Below are 22,041 nucleotides of genomic sequence, written 5' to 3'. Positions count from 1 at the left end.
TTTGATCCACGCGGCGGACTGCGTGACACTGCTGCTACCGCTCTGGAGGAAAGCGCAAGTGCATGCCCGCATTCGAGACGAGGACTGACTCCCCTGGTGAGACTCCAGAAGTACCCCAAGATCCATGTCAGCACTGGAGAGGAATCCTCAGGTTCCGGCCCCGAATCCACACAAGGTCTTAGTCCCCGGCATCGAAGGGAGAGGAATCCCGAGAGGCCCCCGAGGAACTTACATGGGGACTGGCCGTTCCTGAGGCCACCAGAGCGGGTCCCTGAGGTCCCCGTCATAAGTCGAGAGCACCTGCCGCAACTCGAGAAAATCCAGGAGGTTTTGCCCTCCAGGCGAGATGACGCCCATTTCCGCTGAGGCTTCTCGAGGCTAATCACATCTAACCACTGGAACTTCCAAAGGGTCCTTCACACCCTTGCTGCAACTCAAGCAGTTCCGCGACATTCCCCTCTCCACTCGAGAGGAAGCACGTGGGGTCCCGCACACATCCATGGGAGCCCCGTTTCCGCCTCATAGCTCAAGATGAGCGATCCTTTCCCTGTTTCGTAGGGAAAGAATTCCCGGCGTTCCCGTCGCATCTCAAGAGGAGGCGCTCTCCACAGGAAAGGCGAGAGGAACTCCAGGGTCGTGCCCCCATTCCAAGAGTCCCCCAGATGGGTAAGTCCATTCCAGAGGAACCTGTTTTCCCTGCACTGCCTTGACGTCCAAGCCGAGGATCGACTCCCACCACGTGTGCAGGTGGGACAGCCCTGTGGGAAAGCCTCGTGGGAAAGCCTCGTGGGAAAGACTCGAGGGAAAACCATAGATCCTTTGATCCACGCGGCGGACTGCGTGATACTGCTGTTACCGCTCTGGAGGAAAGCGCAAGTGCATGCCCGCATTCGAGACGGGGTCTGACTCCCCTGGGGAGACTCCAGAAGTACCCCTAGATCCATGTCAGCACTGGAGAGGAATCCTCAGGTTCCGGCCCCGACTCCACACAAGGCCTTAGTCCCCGGCATCGAAGGGAGAGGAATCCCGAGAAGCCCCCGAGGAACTCGCATGGGGACTGGCCTTTCCTGAGGCCACCAGAGCGGGTCCCTGAGGTCCCCGTCGTAAGTCGAGAGCACCTGCCGCAACTCGAGAAAATCCACGAGGTTTTGCCCTCCAGGCGAGATGAGGTCCATTTCCGCTGAGGTTTCTCGAGGCTAATCATATTTAACCAATGGAACTTCCTAAGGGTCCTTCTCACCCTTGCTGCAACTCAAGAAGTTCCCCGACATACCCGTCTCCACTCGAGAGGAAGCACGTGGGGTCCCACACACATCCAGGGGAGCCCAGTTTCCGCCTCCTAGCTCGAGATGAGGGATCCTTTCCCTGTTTCGTAGGGAAAGAATTCCCGGCGTTCCGTCGCATCTCAAGAGGAGGCGCTCTCCAAAGGAAAGGCGAGAGGAACTCCAGGGTCGTGCCACCATTCCAAGAGTCCCCCAGATGGGTCAGTCCATTCCAGAGGAACCTGTTTTCCCTGCACTGCCTTGACGTGCAAGCCGAGGATCGACTCCCACCACGTGTGCACGTGGGACAGCCCTGTGGGAAAGCCTCGTGGGAAAGCATCGTGGGAAAGACTCGAGGGAAAACCATAGATCCTTTGATCCACGCGGCGGACTGCGTGACACTGCTTCTACCGCTCTGGAGGAAAGCGCAAGTGCATGCCCGCATTCGAGACGAGGACTGACTCCCCTGGGGAGACTCCAGAAGTACCCCAAGATCCATGTCAGCACTGGAGAGGAATCCTCAGGTTCCGGCCCCTACTCCACACAAGGTCTTACGCCCTGGCATCGACGGAAGAGGAATCCCGAGAGGTCCCCGAGGAACGCGCATGGGGACTGGCCTTTCCTGAGGCCACCAGAGCGGGTCCCTGAGGTCCCCGTCGTAAGTCGAGAGCACATGCCGCAACTCGAGAAAATCCAGGAGGTTTTGCCCTCCAGGCGAGATGAGGCCCATTTCCGCTGAGGCTTCTCGAGGCTAATCACATCTAACCACTGGAACATCCAAAGGGTCCTTCTCACCCTTGCTGCAACTCAAGAAGTTCCCCGACATACCCGTCTCCACTAGAGAGGAAGCACGAGGGTCCCGCACACATCGAGGGGAGCTCCGTTTCCGCCTCCTAGCTCGAGATGAGGGATCCTTTCCCTGTTTCGTAGGGAAAGATTCCCGGCGTTCCCGTCGCATCTCAAGAGGAGGCCCTCTCCACAGGAAAGGCGAGAGGAACTCCAGGGTCGTGCCACCATTCCAAGAGACCCCCAGATGTGTCAGTCCATTCCAGAGGCACCTGTTTTCCCTGCACTGCCTTGACGTTCAAGCCGAGGATCGACTCCCACCACGTGTGCACGTGGTACAGCCCTGTGGTAAAGCCTCGTGGGAAAGCCTCGTGGGAAAGACTCGAGGGAAAACCATAGATCCTTTGATCCACGCGGCGGACTGCGTGACACTGCTGCTACCGCTCTGGAGGAAAGCGCAAGTGCATGCCCGCATTCGAGACGAGGACTGACTCACCTGGGGAGACTCCAGAAGTACCCCAAGATCCATGTCAGCACTGGAGAGGAATCCTCAGGTTCCGGCCCCGACTCCACAGAAGGTGTTAGGCCCCGGCATCGACGGGAGGGGAATCCCGAGAGGCCCCCGAGGAACTCGCATGGGGACTGGCCTTTCCTGAGGCCACCAGAGCGCGTCCCTGATGTCCCCGTCGTAAGTCGAGAGCACCTGCCGAAACTCGAGAAAATCCAGGAGGTTTTGCCCTCCAGGCGAGATGAGGCCCATTTCCGCTGAGGCTTCTCGAGGCTAATCACGTCTAACCACTGGAACTTCCAAAGGGTCCTTCACACCCTTGCTGCAACTCAAGAAGTTCCCCGACATACCCGTCTCCACTCGAGAGGAAGCACATGGGGTCCCGCACACATCCAGGGGAGCCCCGTTTCCGCCTCCTAGCTTGAGATGAGGGATCCTTTCCCTGTTTCGTAGGGAAAGAATTCCCGGCGTTCCCGTCGCATCTCAAGAGGAGGCGCTCTCCACAGGAAAGGGGAGAGGAACTCCAGGGTCGTGCCACCATTACAAGAGACCACCAGATGTGTCAGTCCATTCCAGAGGAACCTGTTTTCCCTGCACTGCCTTGACGTTCAAGCCGAGGATCGACTCCCACCACGTGTGCACGTGGGACATCCCTGGGGAAACGCCTCGTGGGAAAGACTCGTGGGAAAACTCGAGGGAAAACTATAGATCCTTTGATCCACGCTGCAGACTGCGTGACACTGCTCCTTCCGCACTGGAGGGAAGCGCAAGTGCATGCCCGCATTCGAGACGAGGACTGACTCCCCTGGGGAGACTCCAGAAGTACCCCAAGATCCATGTCAGCACTGGAGAGGAATCCTCCGCTTCCGGCCCCGACTCCACACAAGGTCTTAAGCCCCGGCATCGACGGGAGAGGAATCCCGAGAGGCCCCCGAGGAACTCGCATGGGGACTGGCCTTTCCTGAGGCCACCAGAGCGGGTCCCTGAGGTCCCCGTCGTAAGTCGAGAGCACTTGCCTCAACTCGAGAAAATCCAGGAGGTTTTGCCCTCCAGGCGAGATGAGGCCCATTTCCGCTGAGGCTTCTCGAGGCTAATCACATCTAACCACTGGAACTTCCAAAGGGTCCTTCACACCCTTGCTGCAACTCAAGAAGTTCCCCGACTTACCCGTCTCCACTCGAGAGGAAGCACGAGGGTCCCGCACACATCCAGGGGAGCCCCGTTTCCGCCTCCTAGCTCGAGATGAGGTATCCTTTCCCTGTTTCGTAGGGAAAGAATTCCCGGCGTTCCCGTCGCATCTCAAGAGGAGCGCTCTCCACAGGAAAGTCGAGAGGAACTCCAGGGTCGTGCCACCATTCCAAGAGTCCCCCAGATGGGTCAGTCCATTCCAGAGGAACCTGTTTTCCCTGCACTGCCTTGACGTTCAAGCCGAGGATCGACTCCCACCAAGTGTGCACGTGGGACAGCCCTGTTGGAAAGCCTCGTGGGAAAGCCTCGTGGGAAAGACTCGAGGGAAAACCATAGATCCTTTGATCCACGCGGCGGACTGCGTGACACTGCTGCTACCGCTCTGGAGGAAAGCGCAAGTGCATGCCCGCATTCGAGACGAGGACTGACTCCCCTGGGGAGACTCCAGAAGTACCCCAAGATCCATGTCAGCACTGGAGAGGAATCCTCGGGTTCCGGCCCCGACTCCACACAAGGTCTTAGGCCCCGACATCGACGGGAGAGGAATCCCGAGAGGCCCCCGAGGAACTCGCATGGGGACTGGCCTTTCCTGAGGCCACCAGAGCGGGTCCCTGAGGTCCCCGTCGTAAGTCGAGAGCACCTGCCGCAACTCGAGAAAATCCAGGAGGTTTTGCCCTCCAGCCGAGATGAGGCCCATTTCCGCTGAGGCCTCTCGAGACTAATCACATCTAACCACTGGAACTTCCAAAGGGTCCTTCACACCCTTACTGCAACTCAAGAAATTCCCTGACATACCCGTCTCCACTCGAGAGGAATCACGAGGGTCCCGCACACATCCAGAGGAGCCCCGTTTCCGACTCCTAGCTCGAAACGAGGGATCCTTTCCCTGTTTCGTAGGGAAAGAATTCCCGGCGTTCCCGTCGCATCTCAAGAGGAGGCGCTCTCCACAGGAAAGGCGAGAGGAACTCCAGGGTCGTGGCACCATTCCAAGAGACCCCCAGATGTGTCAGTCCATTCAAGAGGAACGTGTTTTCCCTGCACTGCCTTGACGTTCAAGCCGAGGATCCACTCCCACCACGTGTGCACGTGGGACAGCCCTGTGGGAAAGCCTCGTGGGAAAGCCTCGTGGGAAAGACTCGAGGGAAAACCATAGATCCTTTGATCCACGCGGCGGACTGCGTTACACTGCTGCTACCGCTCTGGAGGAAACCGCAAGTGCATGCCCGCATTCGAGAGGAGGACTGACTCCCCTGGGGAGACTCCAGAAGTACCCCAAGATCCATGTCAGCACTGGAGAGGAATCCTCAGATTCCGGCCCCGAATCCACACAAGGTCTTAGTCCCCGGCATCGTCGGGAGAGGAATCCCGAGAGGCCCCCGAGGAACTCGCATGGGGACTGGCCGTTCCTGAGGCCACCAGAGCGGGTCCCTGAGGTCCCCGTCGTAAGTCGAGAGCACCTGCCGCAACTCGAGAAAATCCACGAGGTGTTGCCCTCCAGGCGAGATGAGGCCCATTTCCGCTGAGGCCTCTCGAGACTAATCACATCTAACCACTGGAACTTCCAAAGGGTCCTTCACACCCTTACTGCAACTCAAGCAGTTCCGCGACATACCCGTCTCCACTCGAGAGGAAGCACGTGGGGTCCCGCACACATCCAGGGGAGCCCCGTTTCCGCCTCCTAGCTCGAGATGAGGGATCCTTTCCCTGTTTCGTAGGGAAAGAATTCCCGGCGTTCCCGTCGCATGTCAAGAGGAGGCGCTCTCCACAGGAAAGGCGAGAGGAACTCCAGGGTCGTGCCACCATTCCAAGAGTCCCCCAGATGGGTCAGTCCATTCCAGAGGAACCTGTTTTCCCTGCACTGCCTTGACGTCCAAGCCGAGGATCGACTCCCACCACGTGTGCACGTGGGACAGCCCTGTGGGAAAGCCTCGTGGGAAAGCCTCGTGGGAAAGACTAGAGGGAAAACCATAGATCCTTTGATCCACGCGGCGGACTGCGTGACACTGCTGCTACCGCTCTGGAGGAAAGCGCAAGTGCATGCCCGCATTCGAGACGAGGACTGACTCCCCTGGGGAGACTCCAGAAGTACCCCAAGTTCCATGTCAGCACTGGAGAGGAATCCTCAGGTTCCGGCCCCGACTCCACACAAGGTCTTAGGCCCCGGCATCGACGGGAGAGGAATCCCGAGAGGCCCCCGAGGAACTCGCATGGGGACTGGCCTTTCCTGAGGACACCAGAGCGGGTCCCTGAGGTCCCCGTCGTAAGTCGAGAGCACCTGCCGCAAGTCGAGAAAATCCAGGAGATTTTGCCCTCCAGGCGAGATGAGGCCCATTTCCGCTGAGGCTTCTCGAGGCTAATCACATCTAACCACTGGAACTTCCAAAGGGTCCTTCACAACCTTGCTGCAACTCAAGCAGTTCCGCGACATACCCATCTCCACTCGAGAGGAAGCACGTGGGGTCCCGCACACATCGAGGGGAGCCCCGTTTCCCCCTCCTAGCTCGAGATGAGGGATCCTTTCCCTGTTTCGTAGGGAAAGAATTCCCGGCGTTCCCGTCGCATCTCAAGAGGAGGCGCTCTCCACAGGAAAGGCGAGAGGAACTCCAGGGTCGTGCCACCATTCCAAGAGACCCCAGATGTGTCAGTCCATTCCAGAGGAACCTGTTTTCCCTGCACTGCCTTGACGTTCAAGCCGAGGATCGACTCCCACCACGTGTGCACGTGGGACAGCCCTGTGGGAAAGCCTTGTGGGAAAGCCTCGTGGGAAAGACTCGAGGGAAAACCATAGATCCTTTGATCCACCCGGCGGACTGCGTGACACTGCTGCTACCGCTCTGGAGGAAAGCGCAAGCGCATGCCCGCATTCGAGACGAGGACTGACTCCCCTGGGGAGACTCCAGAAGTACCCCAAGATCCATGTCAGCACTGGAGAGGAATCCTCAGGTTCCGGCCCCGACTCCACACAAGGTCTTAGTCCCCGGCATCGAAGGAAGAGGAATCCCGTGTGGCCCCGGAGGAACTCGCATGGGGACTGGCCTTTCCTGAGGCCACCAGAGCGGGTCCCTGAGGTCCCCGTCGTAAGTCGAGAGCACTTGCCTCAACTCGAGAAAATCCAGGAGGTTTTGCCCTCCAGGCGAGATGAGGCCCATTTCCGCTGAAGCTTCTCGAGGCTAATCACATCTAACCACTGGAACTTCCAAAGGGTCCTTCACACCCTTGCTGCAACTCAAGAAGTTCCCCGACATACCCGTCTCCACTCGAGAGGAAGCACGTGGGGTCCCGCACACATCCAGGGGAGCCCCGTTTCCGCCTCCTAGCTCGAGATGAGGGATCCTTTCCATGTTTCCTAGGGAAAGAATTCCCGGCGTTCCCGTCGCATCTCAAGAGGATGCGCTCTCCACAGGAAAGGCGAGAGCAACTCCAGGGTCGTGCCACCATTCCAAGAGTCCCCCAGATGTGTCAGTCCATTCCAGAGGAACCTGTTTTCCCTGAACTGCCTTGACGATCAAGCCGAGGATCGACTCCCACCACGTGTGCACGTGGGACAGCCCTGTGGGAAAGCCTCGTGGGACAGCCTCGTGGGAAGACTCGAGGGAAAACCAAAGATCCTTTGATCCACGCGGCGGACTGTGTGACACTGCTGCTACCGCTCTGGAGGAAAGCGCAAGTGCATGCCCACATTCGAGACGAGGACTGACTCCCCTGGGGAGACTCCAGAAGCACCCCAAGATCCATGTCAGGACTGGAGAGGAATCCTCAGGTTCCGGCCCCGACTCCACACAAGGTCTTAGGCCCCGGCATCGACAGGAGAGGAATCCCAAGAGGCCCTCGAGGAACTCGCTTGGGGACTGGCCTTTCCTGAGGCCACCAGAGCGGGTCCCTGAGGTCCCCGTCGTAAGTCGAGAGCACCTAGCGCAACTCGAGAAAATCCAGGAGGTTTTGCCCTCCAGGCGAGATGAGGTCCATTTCCGCTGAGGCTTCTCGAGGCTAATCACATCTAACCACTGGAACTTCCCAAGGGTCCTTCACACCCTTGCTGCAACTCTAGAAGTTCCCCGACATACCCGTCTCCAATTGAGAGGAAGCACATGGGGTCCCGCACACATCCAGGGGAGCCCCGTTTCCGCCTCCTAGCTCGAGATGAGGGATCCTTTCCCTGTTTCGTAGTGAAAGAATTCCCGGCGTTCCTGTCCAATCTCAAAAGGAGGCGCTCTCCACAGGAAAGGCCAGAGGAACTCCAGGGTCGTGCCACCATTCCAAGAGACCCCCAGATGTGTCAGTCCATTCCAGAGGCACCTGTTTTCCCTGCACTGCCTTGACGTTCAAGCCGAGGATCGACTCCCACCACGTGTGCACGTGGTACAGCCCTGTGGTAAAGCCTCGTGGGAAAGCCTCGTGGGAAAGACTCGAGGGAAAACCATAGATCCTTTGATCCACGCGGCGGACTGCGTGACACTGCTGCTACCGCTCTGGAGGAAAGCGCAAGTGCATGCCCGCATTCGAGACGAGGACTGACTCACCTGGGGAGACTCCAGAAGTACCCCAAGATCCATGTCAGCACTGGAGAGGAATCCTCAGGTTCCGGCCCCGACTCCACAGAAGGTGTTAGGCCCCGGCATCGACGGGAGGGGAATCCCGAGAGGCCCCCGAGGAACTCGCATGGGGACTGGCCTTTCCTGAGGCCACCAGAGCGCGTCCCTGATGTCCCCGTCGTAAGTCGAGAGCACCTGCCGAAACTCGAGAAAATCCAGGAGGTTTTGCCCTCCAGGCGAGATGAGGCCCATTTCCGCTGAGGCTTCTCGAGGCTAATCACGTCTAACCACTGGAACTTCCAAAGGGTCCTTCACACCCTTGCTGCAACTCAAGAAGTTCCCCGACATACCCGTCTCCACTCGAGAGGAAGCACATGGGGTCCCGCACACATCCAGGGGAGCCCCGTTTCCGCCTCCTAGCTTGAGATGAGGGATCCTTTCCCTGTTTCGTAGGGAAAGAATTCCCGGCGTTCCCGTCGCATCTCAAGAGGAGGCGCTCTCCACAGGAAAGGGGAGAGGAACTCCAGGGTCGTGCCACCATTACAAGAGACCACCAGATGTGTCAGTCCATTCCAGAGGAACCTGTTTTCCCTGCACTGCCTTGACGTTCAAGCCGAGGATCGACTCCCACCACGTGTGCACGTGGGACATCCCTGGGGAAACGCCTCGTGGGAAAGACTCGTGGGAAAACTCGAGGGAAAACTATAGATCCTTTGATCCACGCTGCAGACTGCGTGACACTGCTCCTTCCGCACTGGAGGGAAGCGCAAGTGCATGCCCGCATTCGAGACGAGGACTGACTCCCCTGGGGAGACTCCAGAAGTACCCCAAGATCCATGTCAGCACTGGAGAGGAATCCTCCGCTTCCGGCCCCGACTCCACACAAGGTCTTAAGCCCCGGCATCGACGGGAGAGGAATCCCGAGAGGCCCCCGAGGAACTCGCATGGGGACTGGCCTTTCCTGAGGCCACCAGAGCGGGTCCCTGAGGTCCCCGTCGTAAGTCGAGAGCACTTGCCTCAACTCGAGAAAATCCAGGAGGTTTTGCCCTCCAGGCGAGATGAGGCCCATTTCCGCTGAGGCTTCTCGAGGCTAATCACATCTAACCACTGGAACTTCCAAAGGGTCCTTCACACCCTTGCTGCAACTCAAGAAGTTCCCCGACTTACCCGTCTCCACTCGAGAGGAAGCACGAGGGTCCCGCACACATCCAGGGGAGCCCCGTTTCCGCCTCCTAGCTCGAGATGAGGTATCCTTTCCCTGTTTCGTAGGGAAAGAATTCCCGGCGTTCCCGTCGCATCTCAAGAGGAGCGCTCTCCACAGGAAAGTCGAGAGGAACTCCAGGGTCGTGCCACCATTCCAAGAGTCCCCCAGATGGGTCAGTCCATTCCAGAGGAACCTGTTTTCCCTGCACTGCCTTGACGTTCAAGCCGAGGATCGACTCCCACCAAGTGTGCACGTGGGACAGCCCTGTTGGAAAGCCTCGTGGGAAAGCCTCGTGGGAAAGACTCGAGGGAAAACCATAGATCCTTTGATCCACGCGGCGGACTGCGTGACACTGCTGCTACCGCTCTGGAGGAAAGCGAAAGTGCATGCCCGCATTCGAGACGAGGACTGACTCCCCTGGGGAGACTCCAGAAGTACCCCAAGATCCATGTCAGCACTGGAGAGGAATCCTCGGGTTCCGGCCCCGACTCCACACAAGGTCTTAGGCCCCGACATCGACGGGAGAGGAATCCCGAGAGGCCCCCGAGGAACTCGCATGGGGACTGGCCTTTCCTGAGGCCACCAGAGCGGGTCCCTGAGGTCCCCGTCGTAAGTCGAGAGCACCTGCCGCAACTCGAGAAAATCCAGGAGGTTTTGCCCTCCAGCCGAGATGAGGCCCATTTCCGCTGAGGCCTCTCGAGACTAATCACATCTAACCACTGGAACTTCCAAAGGGTCCTTCACACCCTTACTGCAACTCAAGAAATTCCCTGACATACCCGTCTCCACTCGAGAGGAATCACGAGGGTCCCGCACACATCCAGAGGAGCCCCGTTTCCGACTCCTAGCTCGAAACGAGGGATCCTTTCCCTGTTTCGTAGGGAAAGAATTCCCGGCGTTCCCGTCGCATCTCAAGAGGAGGCGCTCTCCACAGGAAAGGCGAGAGGAACTCCAGGGTCGTGGCACCATTCCAAGAGACCCCCAGATGTGTCAGTCCATTCAAGAGGAACGTGTTTTCCCTGCACTGCCTTGACGTTCAAGCCGAGGATCCACTCCCACCACGTGTGCACGTGGGACAGCCCTGTGGGAAAGCCTCGTGGGAAAGCCTCGTGGGAAAGACTCGAGGGAAAACCATAGATCCTTTGATCCACGCGGCGGACTGCGTGACACTGCTGCTACCGCTCTGGAGGAAACCGCAAGTGCATGCCCGCATTCGAGAGGAGGACTGACTCCCCTGGGGAGACTCCAGAAGTACCCCAAGATCCATGTCAGCACTGGAGAGGAATCCTCAGATTCCGGCCCCGAATCCACACAAGGTCTTAGTCCCCGGCATCGTCGGGAGAGGAATCCCGAGAGGCCCCCGAGGAACTCGCATGGGGACTGGCCGTTCCTGAGGCCACCAGAGCGGGTCCCTGAGGTCCCCGTCGTAAGTCGAGAGCACCTGCCGCAACTCGAGAAAATCCACGAGGTGTTGCCCTCCAGGCGAGATGAGGCCCATTTCCAGTGAGGCTTCTCGAGGCTAATCACATCTAACCACTGGAACTTCCAAAGGGTCCTTCACACCCTTGCTCCAAATCAACAAGTTCCCCGACATACCCGTCTCGACTCGAGAGGAAGCACGTGGGGTCCCGCACACATCCAGGGGAGCCCCGTTTCCGCCTCCTAGCTCGAGATGAGGGATCCTTTCCCTGTTTCGTAGGGAAAGAATTCCCGGCGTTCCCGTCGCATCTCAAGAGGAGGCGCTCTCCACAGGAAAGGCGAGAGGAACTCCAGGGTCGTGCCACCATTCCAAGAGTCCCCCAGATGTGTCAGTCCATTCCAGAGGAACCTGTTTTCCCTGCACTGCCTTGACGTTCAAGCCGAGGATCGAGTCCCACCACGTGTGCACGTGGGACAGCCCTGTGGGAAAGCCTCGTGGGAAAGCCTCGTGGGAAAGACTCGAGGGAAAACCATAGATCCTTTGATCCCCGCAGCGGACTTGGTGACACTGCTGCTACCGCTCTGGAGGAAAGCGCAAGTGCATGCCCGCATTCGACGAGGACTGACTCCCCTGGGGAGACTCCGGAAGTACCCCAAGATCCATGTCAGCACTGGAGAGGAATCCTCAGGTTCCGGCCCCGACTCCACACAAGGTCTTAGGCCCCGGCATCGTCGGGAGAGAAATCCCGAGAGGCCCCCGAGGAACTCGCATGGGGACTGGCCTTTCCTGAGGCCACCAGAGCGGGTCCCCGAGGTCCCCGTCGTAAGTCGAGAGCACATGCCGCAACTCGAGAAAATCCAGGAGGTTTTGCCCTCCAGGCGAGATGAGGCCCATTTCCGCTGAGGCTTCTCGAGGCTAATCACGTCTAACCACTGGAACTTCCAAAGGGTCCTTCACACCCTTGCTGCAACTCAAGAAGTTCCCCGACATACCCGTCTCCACTCGAGAGGAAGCACGTGGGGTCCCGCACACATCCAGGGGAGCCCCGTTTCTGCCTCCTAGCTCGAGGTGAGGGATCCTTTCCCTGTTTCGTAGGGAAAGAATTCCCGGCGTTCCCGTCGCATCTCAAGACGAGGCGCTCTCCACAGGAAAGGCGAGAGGAACTCCAGGGTCGTGCCACCATTCCAAGAGTCCCCCAGATGTGTCAGTCCATTCCAGAGGAACCTGTTTTCCCTGCACTGCCTTGACGTTCAAGCCGAGGATCGACTCCCACCACGTGTGCACGTGGGACAGCCCTGTGGGAAAGACTCGTGGGAAAGCATCGTGGGAAAGACGCGAGGGAAACCATAGATCCTTTGATCCACGCGGCGGACTGCGTGACACTGCTCCTACCGCTCTGGAGGAAAGCGCAAGGGCATTCCCGCATTCGAGACGAGGACTGACTCCCCTGGGGAGACTCCAGAAGTACCCCAAGATCCATGTCAGCACTGGAGCGGAAACCTCAGGTTCCGGCCCCGACTCCACACAAGGTCTTAGGCCCCGGCATCGACGGGAGAGGAATCCCGAGAGGCCCCCGAGGAACTCGCATGGGGACTGGCCTTTCCTGAGGCCACCAGAGCGGGTCCCCGAGGTTCCCGTCGTAAGTCGAGAGCACCTGCCGCAACTCGAGAAAATCCAGGAGGTTTTGCCCTCCAGGCGAGATGAGGCCCATTTCCGCTGAGGCTTCTCGAGGCTAATCACATCTAACCACTGGAACTTCCAAAGGGTCCTTCACACCCTGGCTGCAACTCAAGAAGTTCCCCGACATACCCGTCTCCACTCGAGAGGAAGAACGAGGTTCCGGCACACATCCAGGGGAGCCCCGTTTCCGCCTCCTAGCTCGAGATGAGGGATCCTTTCCCTGTTTCATAGGGAAAGAATTCTCGGCTTTCCCGTCGCATCTCAAGAGGAGGCGCTCTCCACAGGAAAGGCGAGAGGAACTCCAGGGTCGTGCCACCATTCCAAGAGTCCCCCAGATGTGTCAGTCCATTCCAGAGGAACCTGTTTTCCCTGCACTGCCTTGACGTTCAAGCCGAGGATCGACTCCCACCACGTGTGCACGTGGGACAGCCCTGTGGGAAAGCCTCGTGGGAAAGCCTCGTGGGAAAGACTCGAGGGAAAACCATAGATCCTTTGATGCACGCGGCGGACTGCGTGACACTGCTGCTACCGCTCTGGAGGAAAGCGCAAGTGCATGCCCGCATTCGAGACGAGGACTGACTCCCCTGGGGAGACTCCAGAAGCACCCCAAGATCCATGTCAGCACTGGAGAGGAATTCTCAGGTTCCGGCCCTGACTCCACAAAAGGTCTTAGGCCCCGGCATCGACGGGAGAGGAATCCCGAGAGCCCCCTGAGGAACTCACATGGGGACTGGCCTTTCCTGAGGCCACCAGAGCGGGTCCCTGAGGTCCCAGTCGTAAGTCGAGAGAACCTGCCGCAACTCGAGAAAATCCAGGAGGTTTTGCCCTCCAGGCGAGATGAGGCCCATTTCCAGTGAGGCTTCTCGAGGCTAATCACATCTAACCACTGGAACTTCCAAAGGGTCCTTCACACCCTTGCTCCAAATCAAGAAGTTCCCCGACATACCCGTCTCGACTCGAGAGGAAGCACGTGGGGTCCCGCACACATCCAGGGTAGCCCCGTTTCCGCCTCCTAGCTCGAGATGAGGGATCCTTTCCCTGTTTCGTAGGGAAAGAATTCCCGGCGTTCCCGTCGCATCTCAAGAGGAGGCGCTCTCCACAGGAAAGGCGAGAGGAACTCCAGGGTCGTGCCACCATTCCAAGAGTCCCCCAGATGTGTCAGTCCATTCCAGAGGAACCTGTTTTCCCTGCACTGCCTTGACGTTCAAGCCGAGGATCGAGTCCCACCACGTGTGCACGTGGGACAGCCCTGTGGGAAAGCCTCGTGGGAAAGCCTCGTGGGAAAGACTCGAGGGAAAACCATAGATCCTTTGATCCCCGCAGCGGACTTGGTGACACTGCTGCTACCGCTCTGGAGGAAAGCGCAAGTGTATGCCCGCATTCGACGAGGACTGACTCCCCTGGGGAGACTCCGGAAGTACCCCAAGATCCATGTCAGCACTGGAGAGGAATCCTCAGGTTCCGGCCCCGACTCCACACAAGGTCTTAGGCCCCGGCATCGTCGGGAGAGAAATCCCGAGAGGCCCCCGAGGAACTCGCATGGGGACTGGCCTTTCCTGAGGCCACCAGAGCGGGTCCCCGAGGTCCCCGTCGTAAGTCGAGAGCACCTGCCGCAACTCGAGAAAATCCAGGAGGTTTTGCCCTCCAGGCGAGATGAGGCCCATTTCCGCTGAGGCTTCTCGAGGCTAATCACGTCTAACCACTGGAACTTCCAAAGGGTCCTTCACACCCTTGCTGCAACTCAAGAAGTTCCCCGACATACCCGTCTCCACTCGAGAGGAAGCACGTGGGGTCCCGCACACATCCAGGGGAGCCCCGTTTCTGCCTCCTAGCTCGAGGTGAGGGATCCTTTCCCTGTTTCGTAGGGAAAGAATTCCCGGCGTTCCCGTCGCATCTCAAGACGAGGCGCTCTCCACAGGAAAGGCGAGAGGAACTCCAGGGTCGTGCCACCATTCCAAGAGTCCCCCAGATGTGTCAGTCCATTCCAGAGGAACCTGTTTTCCCTGCACTGCCTTGAGGTTCAAGCCGAGGATCGACTCCCACCACGTGTGCACGTGGGACAGCCCTGTGGGAAAGACTCGTGGGAAAGCATCGTGGGAAAGACGCGAGGGAAACCATAGATCCTTTGATCCACGCGGCGGACTGCGTGACACTGCTCCTACCGCTCTGGAGGAAAGCGCAAGGGCATTCCCGCATTCGAGACGAGGACTGACTCCCCTGGGGAGACTCCAGAAGTACCCCAAGATCCATGTCAGCACTGGAGCGGAAACCTCAGGTTCCGGCCCCGACTCCACACAAGGTCTTCGGCCCCGGCATCGACGGGAGAGGAATCCCGAGAGGCCCCCGAGGAACTCGCATGGGGACTGGCCTTTCCTGAGGCCACCAGAGCGGGTCCCCGAGGTTCCCGTCGTAAGTCGAGAGCACCTGCCGCAACTCGAGAAAATCCAGGAGGTTTTGCCCTCCAGGCGAGATGAGGCCCATTTCCGCTGAGGCTTCTCGAGGCTAATCACATCTAACCACTGGAACTTCCAAAGGGTCCTTCACACCCTGGCTGCAACTCAAGAAGTTCCCCGACATACCCGTCTCCACTCGAGAGGAAGAACGAGGTTCCGGCACACATCCAGGGGAGCCCCGTTTCCGCCTCCTAGCTCGAGATGAGGGATCCTTTCCCTGTTTCATAGGGAAAGAATTCTCGGCGTTCCCGTCGCATCTCAAGAGGAGGCGCTCTCCACAGGAAAGGCGAGAGGAACTCCAGGGTCGTGCCACCATTCCAAGAGTCCCCCAGATGTGTCAGTCCATTCCAGAGGAACCTGTTTTCCCTGCACTGCCTTGACGTTCAAGCCGAGGATCGACTCCCACCACGTGTGCACGTGGGACAGCCCTGTGGGAAAGCCTCCTGGGAAAGCCTCGTGGGAAAGACTCGAGGGAAAACCATAGATCCTTTGATGCACGCGGCGGACTGCGTGACACTGCTGCTACCGCTCTGGAGGAAAGCGCAAGTGCATGCCCGCATTCGAGACGAGGACTGACTCCCCTGGGGAGACTCCAGAAGTACCCCAAGATCCATGTCTGCACTGGAGAGGAATCCTCAGTTTCCGGCCCCGACACCACACAAGGTCTTAGGCCCCAGCATCGACGGGAGAGGAATCCCGAGAGGCCCCCGTGGAACTCGCATGGGGACTGGCCTTTCCTGAGGCCACCAGAGTGGGTCCCTGTGGTCCCTGTCGTAAGTCGAGAGCACCTGCCGCAACTCGAGACAATCGAGGAGGTTTTGCCCTCCAGGCGAGATGAGGCCCATTTCCGCTGAGGCTTCTCGAGGCTAATCACATCAAACCACTGGAACTTCCAAAGGGTCCTTCACACCCTTGCTGCAACTCAAGCAGTTCCGCGACATACCCGTCTCCACTCGAGAGGAAGCACGTGGGGTCCCGCACACATCCATGGGAGCCCCGTTTCCGCCTCCTAGCTCGAGATGAGGGATCCTTTCCCTGTTTCATAGGGAAAGAATTCCCGGCGTTCCCGTCGCATCTCAAGAGGAGGCGCTCTCCACAGGAAAGGCAAGAGGAACTCCAGGGTCGTGCCACCATTCCAAGAGTCCCCCAGATGTGTCAGTCCATTCCAGAGGAACCTGTTTTCCCTGCACTGCCTTGACGTTCAAGCCGAGGATCGACTCCCACCACGTGTGCACGTGGGACAGCCCTCTGGGAAAGCCTCGTGGGAAAGCCTCGTGGGATAGTCTCGAGGGAAAACCTTGATCTTTGATCCACGCGGCGGACTGCGTGACACTGCTGCTACCGCTCTGGAGGAAAGCGCAAGTGCCTGCCTGCATTCGAGACGAGGACTGACTCCCCTGGGGAGACTCCGGAAGTACCCCAAGATCCATGTCAGCACTGGAGAGGAATCCTCAGGTTCCGGCCCCGCCTCCACACAAGGTCTTAGGCCCCGGCATCGACGGGAGAGGAATCCCGAGAGGCCCCCTAGGAACTCGCATGGGGACTGGCCTTTCCTGAGGCCACCAGAGCGGGTCCCTGAGGTCCCAGTCGTAAGTCGAGAGAACCTGCCGCAACTCGAGAAAATCCAGGAGGTTTTGCCCTCCAGGCGAGATGAGGCCCATTTCCGCTGAGGCTTCTCGAGGCTAATCACATCTAACCACTGGAACTTCCAAAGGGTCCTTCACACCCTTGCTCCAACTCAAGAAGTTCCCCGACATACCCGTCTCGACTCGAGAGGAAGCACGTGGGGTCCCGCACACATCCAGGGGAGCCCCGTTTCCGCCTCCTAGCTCGAGATGAGGGATCCTTTCCCTGTGTCGTAGGGAAAGAATTCCCGGCGTTCCCGTCGCATCTCAAGAGGAGGCGCTCTCCACAGGAAAGGCGAGAGGAACTCCAGGGTCGTGCCACCATTCCAAGAGTCCCCCAGATGTGTCAGTCCATTCCAGAGGAACCTGTTTTCCCTGCACTGCCTTGACGTTCAAGCCGAGGATCCACTCCCACCACGTGTGCACGTGGGACAGCCCTCTGGGAAAGCCTCGTGGGAAAGCCTCGTGGGATAGTCTCGAGGGAAAACCTTGATCCTTTGATCCACGCGGTGGACTGCGTGACACTGCTGCTACCGCTCTGGAGGAAAGCGCAAGTGCATGCCCGCATTCGACGAGGACTGACTCCCCTGGGGAGACTCCGGAAGTACCCCAAGATCCATGTCAGCACTGGAGAGGAATCCTCAGGTTCCGGCCCCGACTCCACACAAGGTCTTAGGCCCCGGCATCGACGGGAGAGGAATCCCGAGAGGCCCCCGAGGAACTCGCATGGGGACTGGCCTTTCCTGAGGCCACCAGAGCGGGTCCCTGAGGTCCCCTTCGTACGTCGAGAGCACCTGCCGCAACTCGAGAAAATCCAGGAGGTTTTGCCCTCCAGGCGAGATGAGGCCCATTTTCGCTGAGGCTTCTCTAGGCTAATCACATCTAACCACTGGAACTTCCAAAGGGTCCTTCACACCCTTGCTGCAACTCAAGAAGTTCCCCGACATACCCGTCTCCACTCGAGAGGAAGCACGAGGTTCCCGCACACATCCAGGGGAGCCCCGTTTCCGCCTCCTAGCTCGAGATGAGGGATCCTTTCCCTGTTTCGTAGGGAAAGAATTCCCGGCGTTCCCGTCGCATCTCAAGAGGAGGCGCTCTCCACAGGAAAGGCAAGAGGAACTCCAGGGTCGTGCCACCATTCCAAGAGTCCCCCAGATGTGTCAGTCCATTCCAGAGGAACCTGTTTTCCCTGCACTGCCTTGACGTTCAAGCCGAGGATCGACTCCCACCACATGTGCACGTGGGACAGCCCTGTGGGAAAGCCTCGTGGGAAAGCCTCGTGGGAAAGACTCGAGGGAAAACCATAGATCCTTTGATCCACGCGGCGGACTGCGTGACACTGCTGCTACCGCTCTGGAGAAAAGCGCAAGTGCATGCCCGCATGCGAGACGAGGACTGACTCCCCTGGGGAGACTCCAGAAGTACCCCAAGATCCATGTCAGCACTGGAGAGGAATCCTCAGGTTCCGGCCCCGACTCCACAGAAGGTCTTAGGCCCCGGCATGGACGGGAGAGGAATCCTGAGAAGCCCCCGAGGAACTCGCATGGGGACTGGCCTTTCCTGAGGCCATCAGAGCGGGTCCCTGAGGTCCCCGTCTTAAGTCGAGAGCACCTGCCGCAACTCAAGAAAATCCAGGAGGTTTTGCCCTCCAGGCGAGAGGAGGCCCATTTCCGCTGAGGCTTCTCGAGGCTAATAACATCTAACCACTGGAACTTGCAAAGGGTCCTTCACACCCTTGCTGCAACTCAAGAAGTTCCCCGACATACCCGTCTCCACTCGAGAGGAAGCACGTGGGGTCCCGCACACATCCAGAGGAGCCCCGTTTCCGCCTCCTAGCTCGAGATGAGGGATCCTTTCCCTGTTTCGTAGGGAAAGAATTCCCGGCGTTCACGTCGCATCTCAAGAGGAGGCGCTCTCCACTGGAAAGACAAGAGGAACTCCAGGGTCGTGCCACCATTCCAATAGTCCCCCAGATGTGTCAGTCCATTCCAGAGGAACCTGTTTTCCCTGCACTGCCTTGACGTTCAAGCCGAGGATCGACTCCCACCACGTGTGCACGTGGGACAGCCCTGTGGGAAAGCCTCGTGGGAAAGCCTCGTGGGAAAGACTCGAGGGAAAATCATAGATCCTTTGACCACGCGGCGGACTGCGTTACACTGCTGCTACCGCTCTGGAGAAAAGCGCAAGTGCAGGCCCGCATGCGAGACGAGGACTGACTCCCATGGGGAGACTCCAGAAGTACCCCAAGATCCATGTCAGCACTGGAGAGGAATCCTCAGGTTCCGGCCCCGACTCCACAGAAGGTCTTAGGCCCCGGCATCGACGGGAGAGGAATCCTGAGAGGCCCCCGAGGAACTCGCATGGGGACTGCCCTTTCCTGAGGCCATCAGAGCGGGTCCCTGAGGTCCCCGTCTTAAGTCGAGAGCACCTGCCGCAACTCAAGAAAATCCAGGAGGTTTTGCCCTCCAGGCGAGAGGAGGCCCATTTCCGCTGAGGCTTCTCGAGGCTAATTACATCTAACCACTGGAACTTCCAAAGGGTCCTTCACACCCTTGCTGCAACTCAAGAAGTTCCCCGACATACCCGTCTCCACTCGAGAGGAAGCACGTGGGGTCCCGCACACATCCAGGCGAGCCCCGTTTCCGCCTCCTAGCTCGAGATGAGGGATCCTTTCCCTGTTTCGTAGGGAAAGAATTCCCGGCGTTCCCGTCGCATCTCAAGAGGAGGCGCTCTCCACTGGAAAGGCAAGAGGAACTCCAGGGTCGTGCCACCATTCCAATAGTCCCCCAGATGTGTCAGTCCATTCCAGAGGAACCTGTTTTCCCTGCACTGCCTTGACGTTCAAGCCGAGGATCGACTCCCACCACGTGTGCACGTGGGACAGCCCTGTGGGAAAGACTCGAGGGAAAACCATAGATCCTTTGATCCACGCGGCGGACTGTGTGACACTGCTGCTACCGCTCTGGAGGAAAGCGAAAGTGCATGCCCGCATTCGAGACGAGGACTGACTCCCCTGGGGAGACTCCAGAAGTACCCCAAGATCCATGTCAGCACTGCAGAGGAATCCTCAGGTTCCGGCCCCGACTCCACACAAGGTCTTAGGCCCCGGCATCGACGGGAGAGGAATCTCGAGAGGCCCCCGAGGAACTCGCATGGGGACTGGCCTTTCCTGAGGCCATCAGAGCGGGTCCCTGAGGTCCCCGTCTTAAGTCGAGAGCACCTGCCGCAACTCAAGAAAATCCAGGAGGTTTTGCCCTCCAGGCGAGAGGAGGCCCATTTCCGCTGAGGCTTCTCGAGGCTAATAACATCTAACCACTGGAACTTCCAAAGGGTCCTTCACACCCTTGCTGCAACTCAAGAAGTTCCCCGACATACCCGTCTCCACTCGAGAGGAAGCACGTGGGGTCCCGCTCACATCCAGGGGAGCCCCGTTTCCGCCTCCTAGCTCGAGATGAGGGATCCTTTCCCTGTTTCGTAGGGAAAGAATTCCCGGCGTTCCCGGCGCATCTCAAAAGGAGTCGCTCTCCACAGGAAAGGCGAGAGGAACTACAGGGTCGTGCCACCATTCCAAGAGTCCCCCAGATGTGTCAGTCCATTCCAGAGGAACCTGTTTTCCCTGCACTGCCTTGACGTTCAAGCCGAGGATCGACTCCCACCACGTGTGCACGTGGGACAGCCCTGTGGGAAAGCCTCGTGGGAAAGCCTCGTGGGAAAGACTCGAGGGAAAACCATAGATCCTTTGATCCACGCGGCGGACTGCGTGACACTGCTGCTACCGCTCTGGATGAAAGCGCAAGTGCATGCCCGCATTCGAGACGAGGACTGACTCCTCTGGGGAGACTCCAAAAGTACTCCAAGATCCATGTCAGCACTGGAGAGGAATCCTCAGGTTCCGGCCCCGACTCCACACAAGGTCTTAGGCCCCGGCATCGACGGGAGAGGAATCCCGAGAGGCCCCCGAGCAACTCGCATGGGGACTGGCCTTTCCTGAGGCCACCAGAGCGGGTCCCCGAGTTCCCCGTCGTAAGTCGAGGGCACCTGCCGCAACTCGAGAAAATCTAGGAGGTTTTGCCCTCCAGGCGAGATGAGGCCCATTTCCGCTGAGGCTTCTAGAGGCTAATCACATCTAACCTCTGGAACTTCCAAAGGGTCCTTCACACCCTTGCTGCAACTCAAGAAGTTCCCCGACATACCCATCTCCACTCGAGAGGAAGCACGAGGGTCCCGCACACATCCAGGGGAGCCCCGTTTCCGCCTCCTAGCTCGAGATGTGGGATCCTTTCCCTGTTTCGTAGGGAAAGAATTCCCGGCGTTCCCATCGCATCTCAAGAGGAGGCGCTCTCCACAGGAAAGGCGAGAGGAACTCCAGGGTCGTGCCACAATTCCAAGAGTCCCCCAGATGTGTCAGTCCATTCCAGAGGAACCTGTTTTCCCTGCACTGCCTTGATGTTCAAGCCGAGGATCGACTCCCAACACGTGTGCACGTGGAACAGCCCTGTGGGAAAGCCTCGTGGGAAAGCCTCGTGGGAAAGACTTGAGGGAAAATCATAGATCCTTTGATCTACGCAGCGGACTGCGTGACACTGCTGCTACCGCTCTGGAGGAAAGCGCAATTGCATGCCCGCATTCGAGACGAGGACTGACTCCCCTGGGGAGACTCCAGAAGTACCCCAAGATCCATGTAAGCAGCGGAGAGGAATCCTCAGGTTCCGGCCCCGACTCCACACAAGGTCTTAGGCCCCGGCATCGTCGGGAGAGAAATCCCGAGAGGCCCCCGAGGAACTCGCATGGGGACTGGCCTTTCCTGAGGCCACCAGAGCGGGTCCCCGAGGTCCCCGTCGTAAGTCGAGAGCACATGCCGCAACTCGAGAAAATCCAGGAGGTTTTGCCCTCCAGGCGAGATGAGGCCCATTTCCGCTGAGGCTTCTCGAGGCTAATCACGTCTAACCACTGGAACTTCCAACGGGTCCTTCACACCCTTGCTGCAACTCAAGAAGTTCCCCGACATACCCGTCTCCACTCGAGAGGAAGCACGTGGGGTCCCGCACACATCCAGGGGAGCCCCGATTCTGCCTCCTAGCTCGAGGTGAGGGATCCTTTCCCTGTTTCGTAGGGAAAGAATTCCCGGCGTTCCCGTCGCATCTCAAGACGAGGCGCTCTCCACAGGAAAGGCGACAGGAACTCCAGGGTCGTGCCACCATTCCAAGAGTCCCCCAGATGTGTCAGTCCATTCCAGAGGAACCTGTTTTCCCTGCACTGCCTTGACGTTCAAGCCGAGGATCGACTCCCACCACGTGTGCACGTGGGACAGCCCTGTGGGAAAGACTCGTGGGAAAGCATCGTGGGAAAGACGCGAGGGAAACCATAGATCCTTTGATCCACG

This window comes from Ovis canadensis, chromosome 26 (genome assembly GCF_042477335.2).
Source record: "Ovis canadensis isolate MfBH-ARS-UI-01 breed Bighorn chromosome 26, ARS-UI_OviCan_v2, whole genome shotgun sequence".
NCBI classification, from domain to species: Eukaryota; Metazoa; Chordata; class Mammalia; order Artiodactyla; family Bovidae; genus Ovis; species Ovis canadensis.
This window is presented reverse-complemented; position numbering follows the sequence as displayed.